Below are 13911 nucleotides of genomic sequence, written 5' to 3'. Positions count from 1 at the left end.
TACGCCAATGTAAAAGAATATTAAAATTTGAAAAAAATAAAAATAATAATGGTCTTATTCTCAGTATTCTTGGATCGTATAACAGCTACATGGCTATAGGACCTATCTTACCAATATCAATTTGGTCCGATTATTGTTTGGTCCAACCGTCGATCGTGGTCCTTTACTCACTAGTCATTTATTCCAATGACCATATGGCCTAATTTCCCTTTCCATTTTGCACTTTTGGTTCGTGAACAGTTACTTTATCATATTGACTAATTATTGATGGACCGCGTAGATATTACACGAAACATCATTCTTCTTAATTTCCTTTATTTCATGTTCAATAAAATACAAATCAAGTAAAGACATTCGAGCCCATACAAATTAATCCGATATATAAGATTGTGCAATAGTCACTGTAAAATATACGAATATAATTTTTTAAAAAAACACGAAATCAATTTTAACAACTGTATATACTGCAATGAAACCTAAAAATCAATTATGCATATAAACATGATAAAGAAAATTTTGTTGTTTATTATAATGAAAAAAGTATCAATTCACAAAACTGATTAATAAAGGTTGTAGACAATGACAATGTACAATATGCAACATGAAATCTCTCAACCATGTCAACTGATTAAAGAACTGGGGGTAGTTAGTTACAATAAAATATGTAGCAATGGTCAAAACTATTATAGCAATGATTTGAATTACAATGGGACTATTTCTATAAGATTTCTTCAATAAGATTATTAATATATATAAATTTTCGTTGCTCTCGACCATGATGCAAGGCTTTCAGTGAATTTGAGTCATTCGTTTCATCAAGAAAATATCTGTAGATGACAATTTCATATGATTAATAAACTATCTTTGTCAGAATATTTCAAATGTTCGTTGTATCTCTAATCGATTGAACCAGCAACTGATCTATTAGGCTAGGACACCTACTTTTTTTCCCTTATTTTTCAAAGCCTAACCGTCTATCAAAGATTAGCAGTTTCCACGCGCATCATATTTCGGCGGTCGCCAATCGCCGAATTACCATCTTGGTAGATACTTGTAGATACAAATTATCTTTTCAATACAACAGTTTGTATTTCATACTATATACACGAGAATGCACTATTTTCCGCACCAGACGTATCAGCACAAATATTTGCCTCTACCTTAGGAAGACTTAATCCTAAGACACGAAATAAAACGAATTGAAAAAAAAGTCCTTAGTAAGAATAGTCTAAAAAATACTTGAATGGTTGACTTGCTCATGTCTGTTTCAATTTGCATGATGTCCATTTCTTTAGTCTGGCCTTACTTATTATCACTAACTTTATTTCATTTTCATGTCATTTATTTCATTTCCAACAAGATACAAATCAGGAAAAACAGTTTGGTAAAAAAAAAAGATAAGTCAATGCAATAAAAAAATATGTATCATTATTACACTTAAAACAGCTAAATGGCCTTATACTTATTACAATCACTAACAAATAAAGTATGACACTAAGTAGATTTATATTCTGTAAAAATGGAGAGGCCCAATAAAAAGCAATGGCTTGTATTTACTTGTTCCCGTGCCATAGCTACTGACCATTAAGATCCTTCTCAGTCTGTCAGTGATCCATATCTGACTGCGTTCGAAAGTAGCAACAACAAAAATACTTGCTTTCTATAACGGTGATTGTTATGATATCATGATATTATTTCCTTTTATATTTTTAAATTTAACATGTATGCATCTGTGCCTTTAATGATTCCTTCAATGATTTCTACAGCCTCCAAATAACTTTGTACATTTCATATGCAATGGTTGCCGCATGAAGCTCGTACAAATGAAGAAAAGGAACACATAGCATCCCGATGACCGGTCCGATCTTGCCATCAAAAAACATACTTAAAGTCGGCCATGCTACAGACGACCCTACTTCGTGAACCAGACTGTCATACATCCATTGAGTTACGTTGGTCATTCCAACAACGATTAAACAAAGTAAGGTCCACTTTTTATCGCTATCATCTCTTGGTTGGAGGCGCTGTACGCAGAGAAGAAAAATAGATTGGTAGTATTTTCGGCAAACGCCAAACAAGCTGGCAAAAACACTGACAATGTTCATCGCAATTTCATCTTCAGACAATCCTATCACTGTACAAAGGTTACCAACAGAAGAAACAAAACAAGCCGTTTCAAACAGGAAGGCTCCAGTCACTGTTATGATTAACATTATGTTATTTTCCTGAGATATGGCGCCCTCTACCCTGGCCACATGGCTTCCATCATCCCCTCGGATTAAGTTTCTATGCCTGACAATAATCATAATCATGGGTGTGAAGAATGCCATCCTCAAAAACCATTGAAGGTAGCGACCACGGAGCTTTGGGTAGTTCCCTGCTAGAACAAGGTTACTCAACCCAAGGTACACGATGCATATCAATAATGTTACTGCTACTATCTTTTCCATGTTATTAGATAGAGCTCCTGCTGACACCCTGTTACATGCATTTGGGTTTGGTGATACCTTTACACATTCAGGACATCGACAACCAAGTGAGTCCTCATGAGCCCCAAATGACTGCATTTCGATGCTATCATAACTGATCCCTCCATTTGATTGAGAACTTCGGAACCGACGAACGTAGGATTCATTCGGGTTTGATATCTTCCTACGGACTGCTAAAGAATTACAGAGGATCCTTCGAAGACTGCTCCAATTCGATCGGCGAACTAGGTCGTGACCAGTGACAGAAATACCGTTTTCTGTATGGGTGGTTTTCATGATGTCATAGGCTTGTTGTGGAAGGAATTGTGATCTCATTTCAATGAACAACCAAGTAATCATGATGGGAAGTTCTATCGTAAATGGTTGAAAGATGGACAAAACGCCATTCACAAATTTTCCTGCAGAGTCGTTCCTCGAACATAGATATACTATGCGCTGTTTATCAGAGGAATCTTCGAAATCGTAGGTAAACGGCGAGACCAATCTTTGTATACATATCCATATTCCCACTTCAATCAACAAAATAGAGGTCCAACGCATCCGTGGCACTGCAATAATGAAAGCGTCACAATAATTAGGAATTAGGTGGAAACTTAAGCAGTAGACAACTGCAAATATGAACGAATAGCTGACAAATACACTAATAAGTTCAGTGTTTGTGGCATTAGCGGGGCTGTTCATTGAATATTTATCAAAACATAAATATATATTCACTAATTTGGTAAATATATATAAGAATGCTAGGCCTGAAAATATGTAAACTATATTTTGCGTGACGTTGCTTACTGTTGGCACTTCCCCATTTTCTCGTTGCATTTTTTTCATCTTGTCCAGCTTAAATGTCTGCCGTTTTTCAATAGCCTTTTCGAGAAGTTTAATCTGGATCAGTGCAAAATCACAGTGTTTGCACCGGCGAGGCCAGAGGACCAAACATTTATTATGCAGTTGCACTACTCTAAGACTCAACCACACCATCACAGCAAAAGTTGACACTATAACAATAATCAGTACAATGTTCCTAATAATGATCAACTCGGAGATGAACGCGTAAGCAGAATTGATTCTACTTGGTAATATTGGGATGCACATTACTAGCAGTCCTATGGCTATAAAAAGACAGACCAGGACACTGCAAGTGTAGGATTCCTGCCAGACCTTAGGCGTAGGAACATCACCAGAGCCATCGCCATGTTGGTGCCCATCAGTATCCGCATCCCTCGTGCTTCGGTCCTCGCCTGATAAAAATTCGCTTCTGTCCATCTCATTGTTTTCACCCATTGATGATAAGACATTGTCATCCCTTCTATGACCAGGGTTACTTGAAGAAACGGTGTGATCTTCATACGTCGACATGACGTCCCTTGATTGAATTGACAAGTATTGAAGACGACAGGGCCAAACTACAATTGACAAGTATGGGAGTTCACCTATCTGTCAAGTACAAAAACAATAAATAAATAGATATATAAATAAAGACAAAATTATCTTCAATATTCGCTGTATTGAATTGCACTGTATGCAAAATGGGCTGGTTACCCCAGTCGGGTATATTCCAACTGGGATCGGTTAACCAGGATTTATTAAAGAGCAAAATTTTACGAGCCACGAGGTTTAGATACGGCGCATATCACTTTGAAATTTGACAATTTTTGAATAATAAAAATAACGTCTGTAATAGATATGGCATGTCAAATCGGCCAGATCTACCAACAGATTCGATGGGAATTTTTGGCCTTCACTATAATATTTTGAATAAAAAATACCACTTTGGGGTAACATTTTGAGGCATCTCTTCTTCTTTTTTTTTCTTCTTCTTATTCTTCTTATTCTTCTTTTTCTTCCTCCTCCTCCTCTTCTCCTTTAATGTCCAAGGAATACGATACAGGATCGTATAAAAATTGAACGATCCCTTACCATAGTGATAAGTACAAATACCCTCGTTTGAAGTAATACCCTCATCCGCAAACAAAGATGAAAAGCATTTGAAATATCGACGTATGTTTGATTTTCCATTTTAACCCAATCATGAAGGTATTGTACTTACCTATACTGAAATCAAACCTCCTTGGGTATGGTCCTCTGTTAACACCAATTGGTGTCAGTATTAATACAACAATTTTTACAGTGTTTACGCTTGAACCGTTTGCAGGTTTGGAGTACTTAGAGGAGCTATATCTGGTAGCTATATGAGAGAAATATTCGTCTGCAAGGGTGCACTGCATTACCATGCTTATGTCAAGTATCCGTATATACTTTAATCGAAACTATAATTATTGGTGTATCCTGTATTTACAACCCACAAGTCAAAAGACATGTATCTAAAAGTCATGCCATTATTAATAACAAACTTGTTTGAAATCAACGTTTTGAACAAAAGTAATAAATATGATTAACGACCAATCAAGAGTGAAACATTATTATGAATATAATAAAAACATTGGCACCGTGAATAATTAACATCAGGATTAGTGCATGCGCCGTTCTACAGGGAGGGGAGGGGATTTGAAGCCCCCCCCCCCCCTCCACTCCACTCTCAATAAAATCAAGTCCCCCTCAAAATTATTTGACTGCGAATTAATAATGATTATACATACAATTTACAACGCACTCTTTACAAATTTAAAATGTTTCAAGTGTTAAAAGCGTAAACAATGGCAAACTTCATTACTGTAATTTCTTAAATTACAATATAGAAATATTCCTGATAATTCTGATAACATATTCAAGAAACTAAATAAAGAAGATATGCATGTGAATTATTTCACTCAAAAGTGATAGATTTAAGCACTGAAGTTTCGATGATGCATTACTATGCTACGCCGTATACTCAACTGCTTTAGATAATGAAATATAATAAGAGTGATAAACAGTGAAATGGATAACTGAAACTGATTTGAAGTGGATTATTCCGGTTTATTCAAAGGTGCGAACTAATCAATCATAGTCCTAGTTGATTTATATGGTTATGCAGAAATTCGTACAGCTAATTTTTATGGGTTTTTCACGGCTTGTGTTTTTAGCTATAGTACCACCGCTTTTGCATTTTTTTCTTCTGTCTCAATCATTGTCCATAAGAGATATTATATTGTATTATGTTTTAAGATTTTGGTTCTTTTTAATGAATTTTATCCTTGGCGTATTGTATAATTTTCTTTAAATGTACAGATTTACCAATAAAGTGACTAATGAAAAAAAAATTAAAAAAACATTCACCTGTCATCGTCTCAAAAGGCATAAAATCAAATTGATGAAATTTATTTTCGTTGTTTTCGGTGCATGCTTGTTTAATTTTTCCTTTTCAACATTTTCACTCGGGTGCTTGACTTCATTAATGACTCCGTTTCGGATTAGATCCATCCAGCGGCGTACGCAGGTGGAGGGGACAAGGGTTTAACCCTCCCCTTAATTTTTTTTTTAAACCCATCACGATTTTGTACGCAGGGAGGTGGTCACATGGATACCAATCCTCCTACTAATTGTTTTTGGTACGTAACGACCTGGGGCGGATCCAGGATTTTACGAAAGAGGGGCACATTTTCCCGAGGAAAAATTTGACAAGCCCACCCCCCCCCCCCCAAAAAAAAGGGGGTTTAACCAAAAATTAAGGGGATTTCGTCGACGAAAAAAATTGACAAGCAAAAAAGGGGTTCCAAAATACTTCTGTTTTAACGGCATTTTTACATTACAAATTTTAATTGTGCCTCTCAAAAGGGGGCACGTGCCGACTGTGCCCCCCTTCCCTGGATCCACCAGTGGTTACAACCTCATATTTTTGTTGAAGACCTTTTTTTTGCTTGTCGACTTTTTTTGATATACCTGGAAGCCCCCCCCCCCCCCCCTCAAAAATCCTGCGTTCGCTACTGTATCCATATATTGAATCGCCAAAAATGTCTATACAGTGCGTATCAAAAAAAAGTTTACACTTAGAAAAAATCCTGTAAAATTATACATTTGTAATATCCTGAAGATTTTTCTTATTAGAGTTGCAACCGAAAAAACTTATACTTTAAAAATAGTTTGACGCTTTGTCTCAGCTTCCTTCTCTATTCGTTATTCCCTACTCTACCCCCTTTCCAATCCCTATATGAATGATATCTATAAATAATGGAATATGATAATTGGCCCTTAAGACACCATTCTGGAGTATGAGAGTATACATAGCACGATAATGATACATATGGGAGAGCGAGGAGAGTCCGCCCACGTGATTCTCCCCTTTGCTGTGATTGGATATAAGTTTTGTTGATGTTGTAATGACAACATACCCGAAGGTAGCAACATACTTTTGCGAGAGGTCATGGGCTCGGAATCCCAGAAAATTACGACGGCTTATCCATTTCGAGGCCAGTTTGTAAAAACAAAGATATTTCAAATTTCTTGTATTTCTCTATAGACAATCACGAATGCAGTTACAAAAAGTGTTGTTGCTAGAAAGGTGTGATATTCGCTTACTGAAATATGCCATTGATACTTCAACATAGGTTGTATATTTTGCGAAGAACTTAAGAAAAGAAAATGGCTGACCGAGGGGCAAGTTCGCTCCCTTTGCGACGGGGTAGGTCCAGATCCGCCCTGATTTTATCTACATATAAAAAATGTTCTTGAATACATTACATGACATGCTTAAAGCGGTGGTCCAGGCTAGAGATATTTTAAATATCTCTAGCCTGGACCACCTCTTTTATTCTATTTACTCTATTTATTGAGATATAAATTATATCTCAAGAAATAGAGTAAAATTTACAAAGCAAAATACTGAAATTTGATCAAAATCGAATAACAAATAACGAAGTTATTGAATTTTAAAGATTTGCATTATTCCGGTGAAACAGTTCTAGGCATGTCTTTATGGATATTCATTAGGTGGGTTGAATTATGTCATATCCCCACATGTTCTTTTGTATTTTATTATATGAAAAATTTTCTACCAAGAACTAAAACAATTGGATTGACAATTGATTTTTATTGCCTGAACTTATTTCATCATAATGGAGACACATCACTTACACATGTAAGTGAAACATTTATCATTTCATGTAATAACATAAGAAAAAGGAAAGTGGAGATGTGGCATCATTGGCTCACCTAATGAATATTTATGACGATGTGAATATAACAGTTTTCGCAAAATATTGATAAACTTTGAAATTCAATAACTTCGTTGTTTGTTATCCGATTTTGATGAAATTTTCAGCATTTTGCTTTGTGCATTTTACTCTATTTATTTAGATATAAATATTTTCAGCCCAGACCATCCCTTTAATATATCCCTTTTCATAGATTATGTTAAAAAGTAGTATAAATACGGACATATTCATGTTCAAAGGCACGACACATTTATTTTGATACAACAACTATACATGAATAATCCATAAATACATGTTTTGTGCCTTTGAACCCATCATTCGTTATCACTGTTTTCCCTATGGGCTAACTCGCCTGCCCAACTGGCCAACTTGCCTCAGGGTGGGGCAAGTTCGCCCAGAAGCGGAAATTTTCTTTATAGCATGTATAGGGCCCGTTTTTGTCAAAACCATGTGGATGTCCTCGGTGAAAATAGGATTTGGTAGATATTACGGAGGTCTTTATTTATGATAAATCACATTCCTGCCAAAGAAATGGTGGCTCTAGATGAGCAGGGAAAATGGAGCGAACTTGTCCTGCTCTCCCTTAACTCTTAATGTGCCACTCACTGTAATCAGCGAGTGCCACTTTTTTTTCAAAGAGTCTTTATCTAAATGTTTTATTATAAAAAAAGAGAATCACCCATGAGACAATAATGTTAAACCTCTTGACCATAAGCTGAACTGAACAATGGAATCACTCATGCATGCAATGCACTCCTCAAAATACAATAGGCATAACAATAGCTGTATGACTATTGCACAAAAATGTGTTCGTGGCACTCCAGTGGATGCACAGATATGTGTTCATGGCAGTGATGGCACGTTAAGGGTTAATAACAGTTATCATGGATATAAGCAAATGATAATTATACAGAAGAAAACTATTTTCAAGCCAATAATATACAGAGAAAAAAAATACAATAGAAATGAAATATACATCTATAATATATATTTATATAAATATATATATTATCGATATAACGGAACAGATCTGATTGTAGTTTGGTATTTCCATGGCACTGGGAAGCGGGGGCGCTGGGGTGTCACTAAAATGACTCGATTTTCGAGTTAAAACCTTTTTATTTCTTCTTTTCAAATTTACATCAGTTCCCCAGTCAAAAAATCGTTCTCAGTGCCCTGGATATTTCATTCCATTGATGGGCTGTTATTGTATAATTGTGTCACATTTCGGTCCCATATATTCATTTTGACGATATCGGTTTCATCGGTATGTTGACAGACCTCCACTATGTCACTAATGATGTTCGATTTCTTAATTTGAAACTAACATGTTGACTGACATGACTGAATAATCCTATTCTATTCAAAATGGAACTATTAACTGTTTGGCAGGAATATTTGAGGAACTTTCACGGTTTCTGTGTGTGCAGAATAAAATCTACTGAAATTCACAAAGAGTGTTATATTGTGGTGAACGTATTCATACGTATAGGATAAACCAACGTCCCCAATATACTATTGTCATGAATCATATCGGTTTGTTATTAAATCCTGTTTGTATTTTGATCGAGAGCTAGACGGTACAGTGACTCTCAAATACATGATGACGTAGAAGGTATCACACACCCACCCCCGATGACCTGAAACTCGGGGTACCTGCAGCAGACGACAGCGCGGCCCGGGGGGCCACTTACATTGACGAGTGGATACCATGCGCTACCAAAAAACACGTAAAAAGGATGTTTTTTCAAAGATAGGGCACGTTACGTACGTAACGTGATAAGGGTGTCAAAAACACCAAAATAATGAAAAAGGTGTATCTATTTCGCTAGGAAAGCTACGTGTTTAGGGTCAAATTTGCGGGGATGATAAACGAAAATTAAAATGTTTTCCCAAATGTTTTATAAACATGATAAAGGATGTCCTTTTTGCCCCAAAACTACGTGTTTAGAGTCCGTTTTTCGCGAGTTGTGGAAGGTGGGGCCCTATACTAAACCAATTTAAAATTAATGATGTGGATAAAGGTAAAACCGACGACCGACGAGCCCGTGACATAATAATAAAATATCGCTGTACCTGTTTAGGGACTCATTTCAGGGAATACTTGCCAAGAGTATCGTTTTGTTTCCAAAACTTGTTAAGGGTAGGGTTTCACACGCCAATACTTGTTTAGGGGTGCATTTTCAGAATATGGAAAATACGTGTTTAGGGTGCTTTTCGAGACCCCATGGTCGTGCATGGTATCCACTCGTCAATGGAAGTGCCCCCCCCCCCCCCCTGGGTTATTTACTTAACCAGTTAGCGATTTGAAATCTACAGTCTTAAGGATCTCGGTCATGTCAATAGCTTTTATTGCTTGTCCGATTTCCTTCAAACTTTCACCATTCTGTTTTTTATTTAGTTTCTCTTTCCCAACACATTTGATGACCAAGGCTGGAGTCCCCTTTAGCATAAACAGTACTCCCAGAACCAGGACACGTTTACGATCGGCGTTCTGAAACACGTTTGAAAACGCTGATTCTGTCTCCGCAATCGAAGCTAAACTGCTACATATTCCAATGAAATCATTGGTCATAGGTGTAGTAAATTTAACAAAATCATGTTACATACAATACAGTGGTAATCTCTTCGACCTATACAAAGCTTTGATGTTATTCCAAACAGCTTTCTACTTGAAAATTTTCAATATTTCACGGGAAAGAATAAAAAGAGAAGGAATCCTGCTGAACAGACAGGAAAATATTTATTAAGGTAATCGTTGCTCAAGATTTGGCAGCGATCCCTGAAGAAGGGGGACGCCCCCCCCCCCCTCCCCCTATCGATTTTGAACTTCGTACAGGAGCATTTGTGAAAGGGTCGACACCCTCTTTAAGAATGAATTTTTAAAAAAATCGCACGAAATCGCACCCTATGGCTCAGGGAATGTTAGAAGATAAATTCAGGTGCCCCTCAGTGTTAGGTCCTTTGGAATTTATTATATTTACTAATGGCATATGAAATTTAAATTTATATAAATCTACCTTTGTGTTGTTTGTACAGCCATTTGTAATAACGGAGGACAATATGAAATCAGACAAGTAGATTTGGTTACAATATACGTGCAATATGCAAAGGTTAGACTTGAATAAGCCTGTTCACGGTTGTAAACTGCGCACGAACAGAAAAAGGTAATTTGAGATAAACCATGAAGGTGGCTTTCAAATTCACTGACATAGGCATTTGTGATTTGATGATAATTCATGTATTCCTTTCAAAATATTCATTTTATCACATCCAAGCTGAAGAGTAATAAATAGAGCCTCCATAATCACTGGTATTTGACAGTAGCCTAAACAATAGTCAAATGTGCCAAAGGCAGACAATAAAACAGATTTCCAAACTTTATCCCTGATGTACTATTCTAGTCACCTGGTCTATACAATGCCTTTTGTTCTTAGAATGTGAATACTTTACCGGTAAAGCTTACGCAACATCTACATTTGAAAATGATAGTGCTTATCCTAATGAAAAATCACAAAGGTCATTTGAGAAAAGTCGATCATGAGCTAACCGTGAACTGGCTTATAATATGCGTGTACACCATTGGAAGCGAAGATCATGCCATTTCTTTTCTTAAGAATATGTTGGGAGGTGATATTTTATTTGTAAATATGATACAAACTTACCTTCAGAAAAGAACTTCGGTTTCATTCTCGACTCAGGTTTGACTGTTAATGTTCCTAAGAAAAGTTGGTTGAATACCGAGGAATAAACATTTGATGTCATAAAGAAGCTCCACTTTGCTTTAATGATAATTCTACATTCATTTTATTAATCCATGTAGCAAACTTTGGGGAAGATGTTCAAATATTCATTTGGATATGGTAGCTTAATATTCTAGCTTGTACATTTCATTTCAATATATGTATTATACAAAAACTTGATACCTAATTCAATCGTTGAGATACTATTATTCATGTCTCCTATTTTACCATCCACCTTTTATATTGTTGTTTATCACAATTGTATTTATTGTGTATTTTGCATCTTCATATAGAGTGATGGTTGTTCAATTGCAGTGCGCCTTTGTAAGAACTTTCCAGAAACTTAACAGGTCAATCTTGTAGTAAAACAAAATAAATAAATAAATGAGTGGATATTTCACATAAAGCTATTATGATATTGCGTTATTTATTTTCTCCGAGTTTGAATGCAAAAATAAATTTCTTGCGGGATTTCGTTTTCATGTTCATGTTAAGGCAATAATTATCAATCTTTCGCCATTTAAAGGTCAAGTCCACCCCAAAAAAAAGTTTGTTCGAGTAACTAGAGAAAAATCGAACAATGTGAAGTATAACGCTTATATCTTGTGAAGGCACCAGCCAATGTGGAGAACCTCTCGACAGAATTTCTTAAATTCTTTTAGGTGATCCACAGGCATTAAATCTGTCATGTCTGTTATTGTCTAGCCTTGAAATAAATAAATAAATAAATAAGTAAATAAATAAAACTTCCATAGATTGGAAAATGCTACCTCGTGATGTAATAAACATCTATCTCTACTTTCAAACACTTATGCAAGGCCCACATTTTTTTCTAATATAGAATTATTTCACAACATCTCATATCCATAATAATGCCTCGAAATCATTGTATAGTAGTTTTGAAATATTATGTACAATTTCGTCACATACCATAACTCAGAAAAATTTGTTCGTTTTGTTCGTTATAGTTTTATCATGTTGTGTTATCTTATGTCTGTTCTTTCATTTTACTCTTATATCGTGTTCTTATTTTTTAGCCGTTTCATTAATCTATATATAATACAATCTATGCCCTTTTCTAATGGTAATTAACATTGTTTTCTTTTTGTTTTTAAACTTATGTTTTTATCATTATGATACAAAGTTGTACTTGGCTTCCAAACCTTGTCTAAATAAATACAAATACACATACCTATGTATATTGCATGTCATACATACGCAGCTTCACATTATTATGCATCTGCTTGTATAACGTACGTAGACCGATATAAAATCACCCCGCAGATTTAAAGACCTGTCTACGACACATAAACCATAAAAGTTTGCTTGAATTAAAGGAGAAGTTTACCCCGTCCACAAGTTGATTTTAATGAAAGCAGAAAAAATTCAGGAAAATACTAGTAAAGGTTTTATAATTCGTCAAAGAATAAGGGTGTTATGAATGTTAAAACTTTTAAATTTATCCGTCATATGCAAACATCTTCCCCATATATCATTTTAGAAATCCCATGAATTTATTTTGTTTTGGAATAATTATGATCATGAATATAATTTTTTTTTCTCTTATAGAAGAGGGTATGAAGTTATGTGTCTGATGATAGGCCTATATCTACAACACAAATAAAATTACATTCATATGCATGGGAGACTTTATACCAAAGACGACAAATGGAAGAGCTGCCCGTCTGTTAAGTTACAAAATCAAAACATGAAAAAATGAAATTAGTAATAAATAGTCGCAAAATCAAAACTTATAAAAACCTCTCCGATGGAAACTGTGATACAATCATCCAGCGATCTTTACGAATTATGGCGGCACCTACAGCACTTTGGCGATCAACCCACATTTTCATAATCGCTGATATATATATATTTTTTTTTAAATTCAAAGGCTAATTAGCATTTCCTAGCTTTCGATTATAGGGATAGTGTTATGTCCCATTTTTTCTCACTTCGCTTTTATAATACCCTCTACATCTTGTCATGAAATTTAATGACGGCTAAAAGACATTTACGATTACAATGGTGATCATAACAATCCGTAATGCAAGATGCGGGCCCAATACGGGCATATAGGGATTTTTATTGAAAAATAGCTTTCTTGAGCTCTTAAATATGAAATGACCGCCGGTTATAAATTTGTTTTCACCATTAGCCACAATGATCAGATGATATGCAGAGTAAGGAAATGGTATCACCGTGATCATCACAGCGGAGAGTATCAACCAACCTTTACTCAAAATTTCTTGTATTTGTCGGGCTGCTTACCTTCAAGACATTGTGGAGATATCGTTGAAAATTTGATGGGACCCTTACTGGCGATTCATGCATGTGTGATAGAACTTCGAACAAAGACTGATTCCCTCTGACAGCAGGAACTAGTCTCAGCAAACAAATTAAGAAAGTAAAGGAGAAAATCCATTCATATTCGAATCTGATGGATTTGTTTGTTTTTTTTCTCTAGAATTTAACGAGACCCAACTTTTGCAACATATAGACATACTTCTTGGTTGATCCAAAATGATTCCAGGATTCTGCGCTGAAAAAATACACATTTTCACAATAGGCTTAATATCCGTTGTCTTGTACTTC

This window comes from Lytechinus pictus, chromosome 2, assembly GCF_037042905.1.
Source record: "Lytechinus pictus isolate F3 Inbred chromosome 2, Lp3.0, whole genome shotgun sequence".
NCBI lineage: Eukaryota > Metazoa > Echinodermata > Echinoidea > Temnopleuroida > Toxopneustidae > Lytechinus > Lytechinus pictus.
The sequence above is the reverse complement of the archived record's forward strand: the minus strand, read 5'-3'. Positions refer to the sequence as shown.